The sequence below is a fragment of the Eptesicus fuscus genome, chromosome 1, assembly GCF_027574615.1.
Source record: "Eptesicus fuscus isolate TK198812 chromosome 1, DD_ASM_mEF_20220401, whole genome shotgun sequence".
Classification (NCBI taxonomy): domain Eukaryota; kingdom Metazoa; phylum Chordata; class Mammalia; order Chiroptera; family Vespertilionidae; genus Eptesicus; species Eptesicus fuscus.
The window spans coordinates 21,601,356-21,620,437 of record NC_072473.1 but is presented as its reverse complement, the minus strand read 5'-3'; the positions used below and the strand labels follow the sequence as shown (position 1 = coordinate 21,620,437).

The 19,082-nt window shown below is 42.8% G+C and overlaps 1 protein-coding gene across 5 annotated transcripts in view; it reads left to right on the top strand.

Annotated features, from left to right (window-relative positions):
- DMD (dystrophin) overlaps positions 1-19,082 on the top strand; it is a 1,914,059-nt gene that overhangs the window by 1,789,221 nt on the left and 105,756 nt on the right. The window lies entirely within an intron of this gene.

The window sequence follows — 19,082 nt, the reverse complement described above, 5'->3', positions numbered from 1 at the left end:
TCCTCCCTCCCTCTTTCTCTCTCCCACCCGCTCCCCTCCCCCTCTCCCTTCTTCTCCCTCTGCCTCTCTCTCTCTGCCCCTCTCTCTTTCCCTTCCTCTCTCTAAGCATGTCCTCCAGTGAGGATTCAAACGAACAAAAGAAGGTGGAGGAATGTGAAGGACAATGATGCTTCTGGTTTATGTGAAAAATTTTTGGCACTTGCCTCTTTAAGAGAGTTCCTCATCTACTCTATTAAATCAACTAAAGCAACCCTTTTTCTTTCCAGGGAAGAAAAAAAAGATAGAAAGAGAAAGACTTTGCTTCTAGGCCTTGTTTTTTCTTCTAACTGACTAGGGAACCCAGGACAAGGTAGTTAGAACTTTCTAGTCTTTTTTTTCATTTGGAAAAGGAAGATTTAGAATGAGAGATTACTAGTTGTAAGATGCTATAATATCACTTTTTATTTGATAAAATTATGTGTTTATTTAAATCCCCAAAGAATACCCATAAGGAGTAGTTAGAGATAAGTTAAAGCTACCTAAAGAATTTAATTCCTTGTTGCCCAGTAACTGTTAAATCCCTCAGCAGTCAGGCAAGAACCACATTCCTGCCTTGAGACAAGATTTAGTCCTTTCAGAATTTATCCTCCGGCTATGTTCCAAAAGTTTATTTGTAAGTTATTTGCTTACAGCTTGGAATAAAATGTGTTATAAATGGTAGTTAGGTCCCCAAATCACAGAATCTTATTTAACCCTTAGAGTGTCTGGTACCTGCACTTTATGAATAGAATGTGACTACATGCTCTATGGGAACAAAATGCTTTGTGGATGTAAGTTCACATTGCTGTGCTTGATTCCTTTACTCCCAGGGCTTCTCTGGATAAGAAGAACTGGGCATTTAATTATAAGAAATCTCGTTACCTTCCTGGTCACCCCACCACCCACTGGCCTGTCAGCTTCCCTTTGTGTTCCATATTTTTCTTTGTGTGAAGGTGTCCATGATCTCTCAGCTCTGCCACCCCACCCTCAGCCCCTGCCCTGATTCATGGTCCTTCTGAGGGCACTGCGCATCACCGTGGTGCTAGTTGGGGTTACAAACACACTGAGCACACAAAGACCCATTTCTCCTCTAGCTGAGGAGTGGGAAGGGCATCAAGGGCTGTGGGTATCAGGAAGATTTGGCCTTGAATCCAGGCTCAGGGATGCAACCTTAAGGAAGTTACTAAACATCTCTGAGCCTCATTTTACTTACGTTGAATGAGGCTGGTAATATGGAAGGCAGGGCACTGTGTATTCCAATCAGGTACATGCAGCATCTGGCTGTGGTGCTCAGTGAATATTAGCACTCCTTTTGTTACTGGCCTGCCTCGTCTGTTTTTCTCTTAAACTATATAGGGAATACTCAGATACAAAAAGGGCTAAAGGTCTGGCCTACATGGCTCAGTGGCTGAGCATAGACATACGAACCAGAAGGCCACGGTTCGATTCCCAGTCAGGGCACATGCCTGGGTTGCAGGCTCGATCCCCAGTGTGGGGTGTGCAGGAGGCAGCCGATAATGGTTCTCTCTCAACATTGATGTTTCTCTCCCTCTCCTTTCCTCTCTCTGAAATCAATAAAAATATGTTTTAAAAAAACACACAAAAAGGGCTAAAACAAGATTTATCTACATTTAAAAAAAGAAGGATACTTTAAGTTTGTCCCAACTATTTCTGTGGAGGAGTCTGAGGGGAATAAAGGATGGATCAGATCCAGTGAAACCTAAGATGAGAGTAGGAGTCAATCCCAAAGGTAGGATGGAGGAAGCTCTGGACATTACAATTAAAAGGAGAAAGGGGAACACTCACTCCTGTGGATTCAGGGCCATTCGTGAGCTGTACAGATGTGCCTGTTTCTTGGATTGAACCCTCAAACTGGTCAAGTGAGAGAGGACATGCCTTATTTCAAGCAACTTCCAAGTACAACATAGTTTTGAGGTGATAAAGAAGAGTCTTTTCTTAGTAACACTGATACTTTCCTTTTCTTGATTCAAATGATTTGCCCAGACACCTGCACGCGTGAATGTGGATTCATCCATCAAATCGGTCTATGTCATGGGACAAAGCAGCCCATTATCGAATGAAAAGCTCCTGCCATTGATTAATTTTTTAACAGCTGCAGCTGCTGAGTGATTGGTCTTTTTTAAAAGAATGATTTACATATTAGAATCTTTATCAGGATCTAATCACTAGTATCTAGTCTCCAGAAGATTTAACACTAAAAAAAAAAATTCTGTCACATGCTGCATTTTTATAAATGTCACACTACTCCTAGGCTTCTGGATGCATGGGCAGTTTGAGTCATATCACCTGCCTGCCCCCAGAGTGTATGAAACACAGAAATGGAGCACATTTTACTGTATTTGAATTGTGTACTATCTTGGACTAATTATTCACACTTAAGGATTTAACTGATTTTCTTCTTCTACCTTTCAATCAATAATCTACAACAATAAAAACATAATATGCAAATTAGACCAGATGTCCTTCAGACGACCTTCCGATTGTAGCTGAAGCTGTGAGGGAAGCCCAGGTCCAGGTGCCTGCTGGTGGCCGGAGGGAAGCCCGGGTCCTGGGTGCCAGAGGGAAGCCAGTGCCGGCAGCTGGGGGAAGGAAGGCCTACTCTTGCACGAATTACGTGCATGGGGCCTTTAGTCAACAATAAAAAACTAAACAATTTCTTTTCCCTAATAATATTTAAGTGTGATTTTAGCATAAGGCAGAAATGTTGCAAAAAAGTTTTTTGCTAGACGGTTAATTTGCTTTTTCCATGGTAATTATGGTCATATTTCCACTGATGTTCGTTTTGACATCCATTTTATTCATGGAGGTATTAAGGGGAATGGATACTGGGGGGAGTGTAGAGGTTGGGGCCTAGAAAAATGGAATGAGGAGGACAGAGGATGCAAATCATTTTCAATCAGAATCTAAAACTCATGCTGTCAGATAAAAGATTTAGAAATCTTAATTCGAGTTTTAAAACTTCTGAATAATTGAAACTTACCAAAGCTTTAAAAAAAATAACATTTATTTTAAGAGCTATGAGTAAGGAAAGGTACTACTTGTCTTTAAGGAGATTTTGCATTAATGAAGAGATAAAAATTATGTTTAAAGAGTTAATGAAAAATTAGTTAGCCATAAGGGTTCATATATAGGTAGACATTAATTTCCAGAGAATTAACTTGTATATTTAAAAATTCTTATGTCTGGGAGAATCAAACTTGTGTACATCTCATTCAAAACAAAAGTCTAGTTAAAGTGTCTGCAGATCTATTTATGTCTAGAATAGGGCCTTATCCAGATAAGCCCTGTTAAAAAAACAAAATTCAGCATAGTAAATTTTAAAGATCTTACAGGTTTATTCAACGACTCATGAATCAGGCAGCATACCATCTAGCAGATGTAAAAGAGCTCTAAGGTGCTGTATAAAATGAAAGACTTTTACAGGCAGAAGGGAGCAGGAACAAGGAAGTTATACCAAGCAAAACACAGATTGGCTATTACAAGGTCACTTTCCTTTAAGGCAGGGGTGGGGAACCGTTTTTCTGCCAACGGCCATTTGGGTATTTATAACATTCGAGGGCCATATAAAATTATCAACTTAAAAATTAGCCTGCTATATTTGGTCAAACATTTAATTAACTCACCTCTAATGCCTTGGCAGGCCTAGACCAAATGATTTTGCCGGCCTTATAAGGCCCTTGGGCTGAACATTCCCCACCCCTGCTTTAGGGGACGATGAGGAAAGTACCACCTCACTAGTGCTAATCAGGTGATTCCTGATTGCCAGGTTTAAGATTCCATTTCTGGGACAGCAGAAACTGTAATTAGGTTAATTCTTGGTTTTGGTGATGTGGGGCTTAGCATAAGTGACTCCATTTTGGGCCTGCGGTCTTGTTTTATTTTTACAAATCTTTATTGTTGAAACTATTACAGATGTCCCCTGTTGTCTTGTTTTTAACAGTCCTCTATTATTATAACATTGTCTTAAACATTAAACCGTCAAACTGTCCTGCATCAGTGTCACCATCTCATAGCAAAGGGGGGGAACTCTGATCTAACATGTCCTTTACTGCTAACTTTTTCTCCCTCCACCCTAAAGAAGATTGCAGGGAATGAATGGATGGATGGGTGGATGATGCTCTCTATTTGGTATTCCACATTTTGTTGATTATAACCCAACTAACATGTCAATTAGATATACATTTTGCTGCAAGCAATAAAACATCTGACCAACTATATCAACCAGATAAGGGCTATTGTTTTTTTTTTTGTATAACAAGAAGTCTGGAAACAGTGGCGAGCTAAGGGAGAGTTAGTTCCCTGATGCTATGAGAGCTCTGGGCCAGTGTCTGTTAACGCTATATCATCTTTAGAGAGTGACATTTGACCTCATGGTTCCATGCTGACTGCTGCCCCTCTGGCAGGAAGGAGAAAGTGTAACTGGACAACCAGTGGATCCAGGCCGCCTGTCACTACTTGAACCAATTCAGCAGAGACAGGGTTGAATCATATGTGAGCCTTTATTCAATAATGCAGGCAGTGTGGGAGAGCAGCGGGTCACCCACAAAAATCTGCTCTGTAGCCCACCATAAACCAGCTACTTATATAGGGTAGGGCAAGGATTACGTGGGGAAGTAGGGATTACAGGCTCGGGGAAGTAAGGCTATGCAGGCTGGGGTGGGACTTCTTGAATGAGAATGGACCGCACTCCAAGGTTGACTCCCAGGTCCCCAGGCCATACAACTTCCAGCCAGGTTAGAATGTCCTTTCTTTAACCAGAACAAGGTATTCAGGATTAGCAGAGCATGACTAATATTTCCCATATCCAAAGCTAGTCCCCACTATTCTATTTTTGCCCCTAACAAAAGGACCTTCTCCCTCAGAGGCTCTTTGTCTTTCAGTTTGGAAAAGTAAACCCTTTCTTACAGATAGAGTCTCAAGCATTAGCCAAAACTGTGTCCACCTGGCTGCCCCTGGCTGGATTAAAGTATTGCAATCCTACAGCCTTTGCAGTAGAGAAAGGCCAGAGAGAAAGAATTTGAAAATGGTGTTGAGTAAACCAACCTAGAGAATCTGCCACAACGAAAAACACAGGAGTCATCTTTCTCACTGATAAGCATTCCATTTGATTTATCTTTTTTTCTCTCTTTTATTCCAACTTCTTTATATATTGGGAAAGTCTTGATATCTTTGTTATGTGTATTTCAAAAAAGAAGCCCAAGCTCAGACTGTAAGGGGTAAGCAAGAGAATAATTAGCAATGGGAATTATTATTTGATGAAAAATCAGATGTAGAATCAATGTTATCAGTAGCTTAAACTTGGTAAAAGTAGATAGGCTCTTTTCAGAATGTCATTCGATTCAAACCACATTTATTGAGTACCAACATTTATTGCCCTAAACACAACACAATCTCTTCAGAGGGACTCATTTCCTTTTCTCATCTTTTCTTCCTCAAATATAATGAAAATGATTAGGCTGCTTTTAATTAGTCATATCATTTCTTTTTATCACGATTGCTATAGATTTTGTTTATTTTTATTTATTGAGTAATTAAATTAACCTTTAAACCTTTGCAGGCTAACATAGAAATTAATCACTAGTTTCATAAATAACATGGCTTATATGAAAAGTTTTCAGTTCGTTAATCTTAAAAATGTGCATCGGAATACAGTTCACATCATGTTGGAAACTACTTTTGTGTTAGAGATGCAAAAATACATGGTGTCTATTTACATTATGTTTGTGTAAGTATATAAGTGTGCTCATTGTGGATGAAAAGGGACCACATACTAAACCTGACAAGCTCAAGGGAGGCCTGCATGGCAGCCTTACAAATTCAGAGACCTAAGGTAACCACATAGAATGGTCTCAACGTAAAAATTCCTAACTAAGCCTGGCTGGGTGTGGCTCAGTGGTTGAGCGTCAACCTATGAACCAGGAGGTCACGGTTCAATCCCCTGTGGGATGTGCAGGAGGCAGCTGATCAATGATTCTCTCTTATCATTGACTAGAGGCCTGGTGCATGAAATTCATGCACTTGGGCGGGGGGCGGGGAGGGTCCTTCAGCCCAGCCTGTGCCCTCTCACAGGCTGGCTCTCACAGTCTGGGAGCCTCTGGGGTATGTCTGGCTGATGGCTCCCACCTCTGCTGCTGCGCATGCCAGCCTGGCTTCTGGCTGAGCGCACTCCCCCTGTGGGAGCACACTGACCATCAGGGAGCAGCTCCTGTGTTGAGCGTCTGCTCCCTGGTGGTCAGTGTGTGTCATAGCGACTGGTCCTTCTGCCGTTCATTCAATTTGCATATTAGCCTTTTATTATATAGGAAGGATGTTTCTCCCTCTCTGAAATCAATAAAAATATACTTTAAAAATACTGAATAATTCTTTTTAAAAAATTCCTAGCTAAAAGTGGGCCATGGCGGGTAGCCACATCCTAGGCCTGTAGCTTTTTGACTTTTTGCATCTAAGATAACGTACCCTTGGAATGTCAGAGCAACCTACCCCTTTCCTGGACCTCTCAGGGTACACCCACTGCACCAGAGCATAAGACCACAGAACCCTCATTGTTATCTTGTTCCCAAAACGCCATCTCTGTGTTCTATAAATGTTAATTGTTAACTGTCCTGTATCCACCAATGTCAAAGAAATATTTGTCTCTCTTTTACTCTTTATGCAATCTCAGAGATTTTCCCCCTTTGCTTTCTACCTGCCTCCCTAATCTACCACTGATGACTTTCATGTAACACCCCTTATATCGCCTTTGATTGTAATGTATAAAATAAGGGGCAAAACTGCCATTCTCTGGAGCATTTTCTCAATCCCTTCAGACTTTGCATCCCAGCAGTTGTCCTCAGTTTGGCTCAGATAAACTCATAAAAATTCTCTACAGGTTTGGACATTTCTTATGTCGACATCATGTAACCAGAGTTTTCTATGTGTATATTGCTGGGCACATCACACCCAGGACATATGTACTGATTTTATGTGCCTGAACATTTTATCTTTGTTTTCCCCATTTTTTGAAGCCTGAATCTTTAACACCTCCCTGAGTTAGTACACAGTTAGGCCCATAATGGATGCTTCGATAAATATTAATTGACGATTTTTAAAATGTATAAGTAATTGGCATTTAGTGAAATATAGTCAGAAAACTGATCAGGGGTTTTGGTTCTGTCTTCCCATCCATTCTTGTACTGGAAATGTAGGTGGATTATGACATTGTTTTTGGTGGCACAATCATTTAGTTTGATTGCATTAGCAAAAGGTGGAGCCCAAAGAATTAATAGCTGGAAAGTTTTTGGAAAATCCAGTTAGAACTGTTTCCATAGAGTAATTTGAGTGAAAGCCAGATAATAGCTAGTTATTAGAGGAACTCCACAGTAAGAGCTTTGACAAGGACCAGAAAAAGAGTGTAACTGAAGGGTAAATGTAAAATTTGGGGGAGCATAAGGAAGTGGTCTGGCTGAGGCCAGAATCTAAAAAGAAATGCCTCCTGGGGCTAAGTTGGTCATTTAAATGACTGAAGGTGGAAGGGTGGGAACTGGGACAACTTGAAAAGCTTCTGTTAGTGCTGAAGGGGCCTCAGGTTTTCCTCTTGTCATTTGAGAAAAGCAAGACAATGGGAAATCTCTAGATTTTAACTATTGGCAAATCATTCATCAATTTTAAACACCATCATGTGAGCCAAGACCAGTCAAACCAACAAAAACAAAAAACCAGTCTACAGACTGAATTCAGCCAGTTTGTGACCTCTGCTCTGTGGTTACTGGAGAAATAATGGAAGGAGATCAGAGTTTTCGGTAAAAGATCATATGTTGAAATCTTGGGAGATAAGGGTGGAGAAACAAGTAAACTGAGAAGGTGAGGGAGGCCAGGGTAGGAATGCTGGAATTTAGGGAGATCTTGTTGAGCTGTTTTAAAACTGGAAAATGACAAAGGTGAGGCTGGCATTAAAGGAAATGAGGAAATTTACTGCTGTTTTGTTTTCACATTAAAGTAGGTTTTCCACAAACTCCCCCAACTATGAGAAAGGATGCTAGATTTGAAATAGGTAACTATATTACAAAAAAGTATTCTTTTCCATTACAAAAATATATATGTACTAGAGGCCCGGTGCACGAAATTCGTGCATGGAGGGGGGTTGTTCCTCAGCCCTGCCTGTACCCTCTCCAATATGGGACCCCTTGAGGGATGTCCGACTGCCCGGTGGGATCGGGCCTAAATGGGCGGTCAGACATCCGTCTCACAATCCAGGACTGCTGGCTCCCAACTGCTTGCCTGCCTGCCTTCCTGATTGCCCCTAACCGCTTCTGCCTGTCAGCCTGATCACCCCTAACCACTCTGCTGCCAGCCTGTTTGCCCCCAACTTCCCTCCTCTGCTGGCCTGGTCACCCCTAACTGCCCTCTCCTGCAGGGTTGATCACCTCCAACTGCCCTCCCTTGCAGGCTTGGTCCCTCTCAACTGCCCTCCCTTGCAGGCAGGGTGCCTCCCAAATGCCCTCTCCTGCTGGCCATCTTGTGGTGGCCATCTTGTGTTCACATGGGGGCAGGATCTTTGACCACATGGGGGCAGCTATATTGTGTGTTGCAATGATGATCAATCTGCATATTACTCTTTTATTAGATAGGATAGAGGCCTGGTACAGGGGTGGGGGCCAGCTGGTTTGCCCTGAAGGGCATCCTGGATCAGGTGGGGGTTCCCTTGGGGTGTGGGTTGGCCTGAGTGAGGGGCCTGTGGTAGTTTGCAGGCTGGCCATGCCCCCTGGCAACCCATGTGGAGGCCCTGGTATCTGGAATTTATTTTCCTTCCACAATTGAAACTTTGTAGCCTGGAGTGGAGCCAAGCCTGGGGCTCCCTCCGAGGTCAGCAGCCATTTGTGTTGGGGTTATAATTGAAACTTTGTTGCCTTAAGCGGGTGGGCCTGGCCAGGGTGTGCAGAAAGCTTTGCTTCCCCTGTTGCCGGGAGCAACCCTGGCCTGCTCTCTCAAGCTCCATTCTGCCGCCATTTCTGTTTGAATTTGTTTACCTTCTATAATTGAAACTTTGTAGTTTGAGTGGAGGCTTAGGCCTGGCAAGGGCAGGCGGAAAGCTTGGCTTCCTCTGTTACCTAGGAAACCTTGCTCTCTGTGGCTGTAGCCATCTTGGTTTGGGTTAATTTGCATACTCCCTCTGATTGGATGGGGACGTGGCTTGTGGGGGTGTCAGAGGTATGGTCAATTTGCATATTTATCTATTATTAGATAGGATACTAGAGGCCCAGTGCACGAAATTTGTGCATGGGAGGCGGGGCAGGGGTGTGGGGCGGGCGGGTGTATGTGTCCCTCAGCCCAGCCTGCACCCTCTCCAATCTGGGACCCTCACAATCCAGGACTGCTGGCTCCCAAACACTCACCTGCCTGCCTGTCTGATTGCCCCTAACCACTTCTATCTGCCAACCTGATCACCCCCTAACCACTCCCCTGCCAGCCTGATCAATGCCTAACTGCTCCCCTGCCAGTCCAATTGCCCCTAATTGCCCTCCCCTGCAGGCCTAGTTCCTCCCAACTGCCCTCCCCTGCTGGCCATCTTGTGGCGGCCATCTTGTGTCCACCTGGGGGTGGCCATGTTTGACCACATGGGGGCAGCCAACTTGTGTTGGAGTGATGGTCAATTTGCATATTACCCTTTTATTAGATAGGATATTAGGACAAGATTTTTTTAAAATATATTTTTATTGATTTCTGAGAGGAAGGGGGGGAGATAGAAACATCAATGATCGGTTGTCTCCTGCACACCCCACACTGGAGATTGAGCCCGAAACCCAGGCATGTGCCTTGATCAGATAGGAACCGTGACCTCCTGGTTCATGTGTTGACGCTCAAACCCTGAGTCATGCCTGCTGGGCAGGGCACAGATTTTTCAAAATGATTTGTGAATTCAGTTATATGAAAACCTGTGCACAGGTATAAAACTTAAGTCACATTTGATCATTTTAAATGCCTCGCCTTTCTTATAAGGAGTAAAAATTAAACACTCTCTGCCCTAGAGAATCAGGAATGTGTTCACTTCTGAAGAGTGGGAGAGTAAGACTGGTTAATTCATGAAGTGTAGAATAGAGTTGAAGGGGACTGGCCTAAGCTTGTTAAGTTCTGCTAGTTCTGCCAGTAGTTGAGTGGCCCTTTTGTAGCATTGATGAACACAGGAGAGCAGTGTCTGAAGGTTCTGAGTCAAAGAAAGGGAATCATATTGTTCATCCCAGTCACAAGAGTGGACTGTGTGGCTTGACTGTATGTCTTTTGTTGAGAGGGAGACCGGAAGGAATGAGCATTGGCTTGATTTGGTATGGTTATAATTGGAGCTTGAAGAAGTTGACAAGTAAGGCTGGTCAGAGTTTGAGGGCCAATGTAGTGACCTTGCTGATTAAAGTTCCTTCTAATGATAAGGATGGAAAATAAGGACTTGCGAAGGTAGAAGAGCTTTTGCAATGAGTTGATGGCAGGAAAAAAAAAAGGCAGACTAAATATGGAGTTTGGGAGTAGGCAATGAAGATAAGGATTTTGCAGTGTGTGCTTTCAGTATGTGGTGGCACTTAATCCCTCTGTTTCCAGTGCCTTATCTAACTAATACTCCTAGGCTTAGTTGCTTCTGATGCCCGTATGTCTGGTGCAGCTTCTCCTGAGATTAAACCTCCAGCCTTTTGTCAGGGTGAAGCAGGAGGTGGCTGGGGTGCTTGGCTGTGTGGGGTGCTGAAGAAGGTGTTTAGGGCTCTAACGAATCACAACCAACCTTGTATTTTCAGCCACATCACAGCCTTCAGAAGAACCCAGAGCTTCTAATTTCTGAGACTTGTTGGCTATATAAATTAGTATACTTCTTTAAAAATTTTTTTTTATTGATTTCAGAGAGGAAGGGAAAGGGAGAGAGAGAAACATCAATGATGAGAGAGGATCATTGATTGGCTGCCTCCTGCACGTCCCCTACTGGGCATAGGGGGTAGAGTTCTTATGATAGCCTGAGAAAAAGAACTTTTTGAGACTCACACAGGAGAATGAGTGATTTTTATTTGCATGGAATTACGTCCCTTGGTTTCCAAAGTTCTATTTCCCTTAGTCCAGTCATAGAAGAAGTGTAGCTGGGGATTCAGGAGAGCTAGAAGCAAAGCCAGTGTCCAGAGTTTCTTTTCCATGTTGCATTTGAGTCTGGTGTAGTATCAGGCTAGTTGCAGTCCATTGTTTGTGGGGGTCCACATGGCCATGAGCTACATGGGAGAATGCCAGGAAGCCAAATGTGAACCATGAGCCAAGTGTGCCAAGATGAACCAAGAGCACAAGAGAGCGAGCTCCTTTGTTTAGTGGGTTAAGTATCCCAAACCTTTGTAGGCTTGCAGTGGCCACGCCCATTCTGGCCAATGACCTCTGTTCCCAGGTGTGACTGACAGCAAGCACCTTCACTAGTCCCCCCAACTTTACTGGGCATGCATATATCTTCCCTTTGTCCAGTCCCTTCCCCCAATGTTTTGCAGGGAGCATGCCTTTAATATCTGGCCTTCCCTTTGCTTCTTTCCTACTATTAATAAGTAGAGGCCTGGTGCACGAAATTCATGCACAGGTAGTATCCCTAGGTTGGGCCAGCGATCAGGGCTGACTGGGACCTTCCAGCTGCTGGCTGGGGCTTTCCTTCGTTCCAAACCACCCCCTAGTGGTCAGCACACATCAAAGCTAGCAATCGAACTCCTGGTCTCCTGGTCGAACTCCCGAGGGGACACTTTGCATATTAGCCTTTTATATATATAATTTTTAAAAATATTTTTATTGATTTCAGAGAGGAAGGGAGAGGGGAGAGAGAGGCAGAAACATCAATGATGAGAGAGAATCATTGATCAGCTGCCTCCTGCATGCCCCACACTGGGAATTGAGCCCACAACCCAGGCATATGCCCTGACCTGGAATCAAACTGTGACTTCCCCGTTCATAGGTGAATGCTCAACCACTGGGCCATGCCGCCTGGGCTAATGAGTTTTATTTTTCTTAATATTGTCTAAATTTTCCCATGACTTTATTTCTTTATTATCTTTTATTTTTTTTAATATATTTATTGATTTCAGAGAGGAAGGGAGAAGGAGAGCGAAATATAAACATCAATGATGAGAGAGAATCATCGATCAGCTGTCTCCTGCAAGCCCCACAACTGGGGATTGAACCTGCAACCTGGGCATATGCCCTGACTGGAAATCAAACTGGTGACTTCTTGGTTCTTGAGTCGATGCTCAATTGCTGAGCCACACCCGGGCAGGCTCCCATGACTTTAAATGCTGATTTTCACTATTTTTGTAAGAGCATATCCAACACGTGTAGATTTATGACTAAATAAATCAGGTCACTTCTCTTTTCTGGTGATTTGATACCTTCCCCCACTACCTTCCATAGAGTGAAATTAAAAACTGTAAAACAGAAATATTTACCAAAGTCAAGAGAAATTCATAGGCTAAACAGAGGGAAAACCCTATTACTTGTTTTGTGCCTCAAAGTAAAAGTCAAATGGACCATTACTTCAGTAACTAGCTGGTGATTCAACTTGAAAGGGTAGATGGCCTATATTTGCCCTTGTTCCTTAAGTTTCTAGATTTCTCTATTTTTAGGCTAGAAGCAGCCTGGATAAAAGAATTCAAGTCATTAAGAGGAATATATAGTTCAGCATTTTTATCCTTCTGAAGTATGCTTTCTATCAGCTGCCATGGAAACCTTGTGTAACTTGTTTCTTGGAGAGTCTCACTCCTCAAGTTCCGGTTGTGAGAGCGAGTGAGCTCATTACAACTTGGATCAGAGTCCTGGAAAGGCAGTTCCCGGGGAAAGTGGAGTCCAGCCTCCCATGGGGGCTGGGACTTGGGGGAGGGTTAGCTTTATTCTGTGTGCATACTTTAGCTACAAGGTCAGCTCCAGCCTTATCCCAGGACAATGTCACATTGTCCGCAGCTGTACCACATCTTGAGGTTTCTGTCTGCATCCTACACATTTTCACAAGGCAGAGACTTATCTCTTCCAGCTGTAAGCCAGAGGGAGTGGTGCTACAGATTCCTAGCAACACATGCAGACTCAAACAACACAGATGGTTAACTCCCTTGAGTAGGGCTTTTAGGGCACCAGAACTCCATTGCAATTCACTGATGGTGACTGGATATATATTTGTATAGCTTCTGTTGCAGTATGATGAAAACTAGGCATTTTTCCTGCTACTTTTTTCTGGTATTCCTGAATCAGGATTCTGGTGCATAGAAAACTCGTGGCAGAAGGCTTATTCTCTGCATTGGGTTGGGGGTATGCCGAAAAAGGTGTCAGGGAAGATTAACTTGAGGCAGAATGTGCCACAATTAGGACTTGGAAGGGAAGCAAGTTTGAACTGCTTTAGGAAAGCTAAGAACACTGCTAGAGCTGGAATGTTCCAGATGCTTGTCTTTGATAGTATTCCACTGTGAACCCACACCCTGAAAGAATCTGATCATCCTTGCCTCTCCCATTTGGATCTCTAGCTCCTGGAATTTGCCAGTTCTTCATATGAACTGTGAGATTTGGACAGGACCGAGCTTCTGTGACCTCATTTAGACCATTTGTTCTGAATTCTGAATAGAACCAGGAAAATTGGAAAGCAGAGAAGAATTGGGGTCAGAAGAGAGATATTACTTTATGAAAGAAGGAAGATAGTAGGAAACTAGACCAATTAGTTAAGAGGCAATTAAAAAGGAGGATTAAAGAGAAAGTTTTAGCCTGTATCTTCTGCCAAGATGTTTGATTGGCACATAGTTCATGCTCCACGCTTTTATATAAGTAAAAGAATGAAAGGAAATTTGGAGTTGGAGGCCTAGTCCCTGGAAACTGCTACAGGCTGATGTTAAAGGAAAAGTGATCTGTTCTTGATTAAAAAGTGCATTTCTGTGTCTCTATGTTGCTTATTTTATAAAGAGCCAAAGGGGATCATTTATAACTGTGCGAAAAGGAATTCTGCACTAGGAAGTATAGGGAAAGTGTGGTAATATTGGTGAATGGTATTAACACCAGTCTGGAAGGGGGGTCAGGAATTAAGTTTCTCATGCATTACTACCACAAGGCAGCTCATACCATGAGTTAGCTGAGACCACCCAAAAAGATAAGCAATAATGACTGAGGAAAAGAGACAAAGGAAGAAGCATGGGTCTTGGGGAGAGGGACCCAGGTAAATCAAGTTCTACTCACCAGAGAACAAGGTCCAGGGAAAAGTTAATTCACTTCAAAGAGAAGGAAATCTGTAGCCTTTCAAGATACCTTTAGACAATTTATTGAATAACTTTTATTGGTGTTCATCATAAATAAGAGAACCACAAACATATTCCAGAAGTGAGTTTTTGGTCTAATTGACTATAATAGTCCTATCTAATGAAAGAGCAATATGCAAATTAACCAGCACGCCACCACACCCACAAAGCCACGCCCACCAGCCAATCAGGAGTGAGTATGCAAATTAACCCCAACCAAGATGGCTGCGGCCACTGAGAGCAGGAGGGAGGCTTGGGTTTCCCCGGCAATGGAGGAAGCCAAGCTTTCTGCACACCCTGGCCAACCCAGGCTTCCACTTAATGCTACAAAGTTTCAATTATAGAAGATAAATAAATGCCAACAGAAATGGCTGCTGCCTCGGAGGGAGCAGAAGGCTTGGCTCTGCTCCAGGCTACAAAGTTTCAATTGTAGAAGATAAATAGATCCCAGATACCAGGGCCTCCGCTTGGGTCGCCGAGGGGCATGGCTGGCCTGCAAACCACAACAGGCCCCTCGCCCAGGCTGCCCCACGCCCCAAAGGAACCTCAACCCTGATCCGGGACACCCTTCAGGGCAAACCAGCTGGCCCCCACCTATGCACCAGGCCTCTATCCTATCTAATAAAAGACCAATATGCAAATTGACCATCACTCCAACACACAATATGGCCGCCCCCATGTGGTCAAAGATGGCCACCCCCATGTGGACACAAGATGGCTGCCACAAGATGGCCAGCAGGGAAGGGAAGTTGAGAGGGACCAGGCCTGCAAGGGAGGGCAGTTGGGGGCAATCAAGCCTGCAGGGGAGGGCAGTTAGGGGTGACCAGGCTGGCAAAGGAGAGAAGTTGGGGCCAAACAGGCTGGCAGGGGAGCAGTTAGACATCAATCAGGCTGGCAGGGCAGTGGTTAGGGGGTGATCAGGCTGGCAGGCAGAAGCGGTTAGGGGCAATCAGGAAGGCAGGCAGGCGAACAGTTGGGAGCCAGCAGTCCTGTATTGTGAGAGGGATGTCCGACTGCCCGTTTAGGCCCAATCATCCCTGGAGGGGTCCCAGATTGGAGAGGGTGCAGGCTGGGCTGAGGGACATTGCCCCCCCCCCCCCGTGCATGAATTTCATGCACCAGGCCTCTAGTCATTAACCCTTTGCACTCGCTTGCTTATATCTCGATTCCTTTATTCTAATGCTAACCGTGTCGAGTCACACTAGACATCCGAGTGCAAAAAGTTAAATAATCTTCTAAAGGCCCACAAAATGGAATGTAGACAGATCCAACTATAGTAGACAACACAGATCTATCTATATGGAGGTTATACTTGTACTTTAACATGGAACAAGAGCCTTTATTAAAATGTACAATTAAAGACTTGACTTCACTAGAAGGTCCATATGAATCACCTAGGAAATCTTGTTAAAATGTTGATTTCAATTCATAGATCCCAGTAGGGCCTGAGATTCTGTATTTCTAACAAGCTCCAAAGAGATACTGATGCTGTTGGTCCTCGAATTACACTTTGGGTTACAAAGACCCACAAGGTTACAGGGTTCTGTTTGGTAGGTGTTGGTAGCCACCCGTGGCTAGGCGTAGGTAAGGGCTGTCCTCTGATCCATCTTGGATGCCAGTTTGTAATGAAAACAAGTCTCAGAGCAAACTCGGTCACATGGGAACATTTATTAGCCACAGGGCGCAAAACAATCTTAAAACCTGTGCCAAAGGTACAATGAAGTCACAGCTCTGCCTTTTGGCCTCACAATCCACACCTCTAACCACATAGTGGTTCTCAAAGTGTGATCCCCCGACATCAGCAGCAGCATCTCCTGGAAATATGTTAGACATGCAGGTTCTCAGGCCCCCCCAAGACCTAATGAATAAAAAAATCTGGGAGTAAGCAGGGCCTGGGAATCTGTATGTTTAATACTCCTCCACATTATTCTGGTATAGGACTCAAATTGGAGAACCCCTGCTATAACAGCAGGATTCTGTGAACCATCTAATTGAATTCAGGCAACCAAGAATCCAATGAACCACAGTTGGACATTTTGGAGTCCGACCTAGAGCACCATTTCTAAAGGTGGGGGCCTACTAGACTCTTCTCACACCCATTTAATGTAAGGGCCAGGGATGGTTCTAAACCTTTTCATATAGTCTTCCTATTTTGCAAACCACTAATACCACCAATGCAAGCCCATCTAACATTAATTAGGATAATTAATGCTATCCCTGGTGTAATAGGAGCTAAATATAGCTGAAGCACTTCCAGTGGCTGCCTCTAGAGTGAGGCTTTTTGATCAATTGCTAGCCAACCACCCCTGGAGTGTGCATTCTTGATTAAAACAACTGACCACCTCTGCAGTGTAGCTTAACACATTAAGCACCCAGTCAGTCACCGGTGACTGACACTATACTTTCCGTCTGGAAGACAAAACAGGCTGGGCGCTTAAAGTGTTAACCTAACACACACATACGTCATATTGTATTGTATGTGTGATTTTTTTAAATTTTTAAAATCTGCTTTATTAAGGCATAGTTTAAACACAATCAAATGCACTCATTCTAAGTGTACAGTTTGAGGTTTTCTTGTTTTTGTTTTGTTTTTGACATATTTTTATTGATTTTTAGAGACAACGGGAGAGGGGAAAAGAGAAACATTGATGTGAGAGCAAAACATCCATTGGCTGCCTCCTGCATGTCCCCTACCTGGCATTGAGCCTGCCACCCCGGCATATGCCTTTACTGGGAATCGAACCAGCAACCTTTCAGTGTGGGGACAACGACCAACCAACTGAGCCACTCTAGCCAGGGCTACAGTTTGACTTTTGGCAAATGTATACACTCGTGTAACCTCCCCACCAACCAAGATATATAACATTTCAATCACCTAAAAAATACCTTTGTGTTCCTTGTGGCCAGTTACCTAACTCCATATCACACTAGGCTACCATCTATCTGCCTTCTATCACTATAGGTGAGATTTGCCTATTCTAGAATTTAATAAAAATAGAATTAACCACTACTTATTCTTTGTTTTTGGCTTCTTTTACCCAGCATTGTGTTTTTCAGATCATTTAACATTATTGCATGATTAGTAGTTACTTCTTTTTTATTGCTGAGTAGTATCCCATTGTATGACTATACCATGATTTGTTTATTCATTCTTCTATTGGTTTGTTTCCAGTTTGGGGCTATTATGGGCATTCATGTACACATCTTTTTGTGGACATGTATTTATTTCTTTTCAGTAAACATCTAGGAGTAAAATAGTTGGTTATAAGATAGATATATGTTTAATTTCATAAATAGCTAAACTAGTCATACTGTTTTTCATTCACACCAGCAACTGTATGAGAATTCCATTTGCTTCACATCCTTACCAACATTTAGTATTGTCAGTCTTTTTTATTTATATTTTTACGCTGAATATTTAAAAGTAAATTACAGACATTGTTTTTCTTCCCCATAATTTCAATTCAGGTTTTTATGTTTGGTCTCTGCAAAGGCAATAAAGCTAATAATGTTGACCCAAGTGATTTGGATATGGGTTAAATCAGTGGTCGGCAAACTGCGGCTCGCAAGCCACATGCAGCTCCTTGGCCCCTCGAGTGTGGCTCTTCCACAAAATACCACAGCCTGGGCAAGTCTATTTTGAAGAAGTGGTGTTAGAAGAAGTTTAAGTTTAAAAAATTTGGCTCTCAAAAGAAATTTCAATTGTTGTACTGTTGATATTTGGCTCTGTTGACTAATGAGTTTGCTGACCACTGGGTTAACCCTTTGCACTCGCTTGCTTTTTTCTCGATTCCTTTATTCTAATGCTAACCGTGTCGAGTCACACTCCACATCCGAGTGCAAAAGGTTTAAATTATTTCCCTTTTCTAACCCCCAATTAGAATAGGTTTTGTGCCCAGCTGGTGTGGCTTAGTAGTTGAGCATCGACTCATGCACCAAGAGGTCGCTGGTTCAATTTCTGGTCAGGGCACATGCCAGGTTGTGGGCTCGATCCCCAGCAGGGGGTGTGCAGGAGGCAGCCAATCGATGTTGATGTTTCTCTCTCATCCATGTTTCTATCTCTCTCTCTCTTTCCCTTCTTCTCTAAAAAAATCAATTAAAACATTAAAAAAAGAATCGGTTTTGTGGGTGCAATTGATTATGGCAGTCATGCTTGCTAGTATGCTTTTTTCTTTTATTCTCTTGTTCATTTATTCATTCAGTCTGTTAATCAGCTGTATTAGACCTGCTTTTTCAGAGAGTGGTCAGATATTGTTACTGGGAAATATGACAAAAGTAGGAGACGGGGTTCTTGTTTTCAAGGAGCTTTTTGGAGCCGGGTTCCTGAAACATAAATATACAGAAACTCTAGAAAAGAAATATTGCCCAGGGTGTATCAAGGCTTGTATAGATTTGAGTAAGGGTATCATCTAACTATAGCTTGCAGCGAGGTGAGTTGGAGCTTGATAGACAGTTGACTGTAGAAACCACAATAGCAGAAATTGTTGAATTGTTCATCTGTGCTGAATACTAGAATGATTACACTTTAGAATATAAACTAAATGTTTATTTTAGTCCCAATTATATTTTAAAATATATCATACACACACATATATGTTGGATAAGAAATATTCAAAATGGTAACAGTACATATCTTTGGGTAATGGGATCATGGATGACTTATTTACTTGATTTCATATTTTCCTTTAATTTCTAATTTTTCCATGGTGAATATATTTAACTTTTATTTTCTAATCAGAGAAAAATGTTATGTTGCCACTTGATTTTTGCTAAGTTCTAATGGTTGTTTCAATAATATAT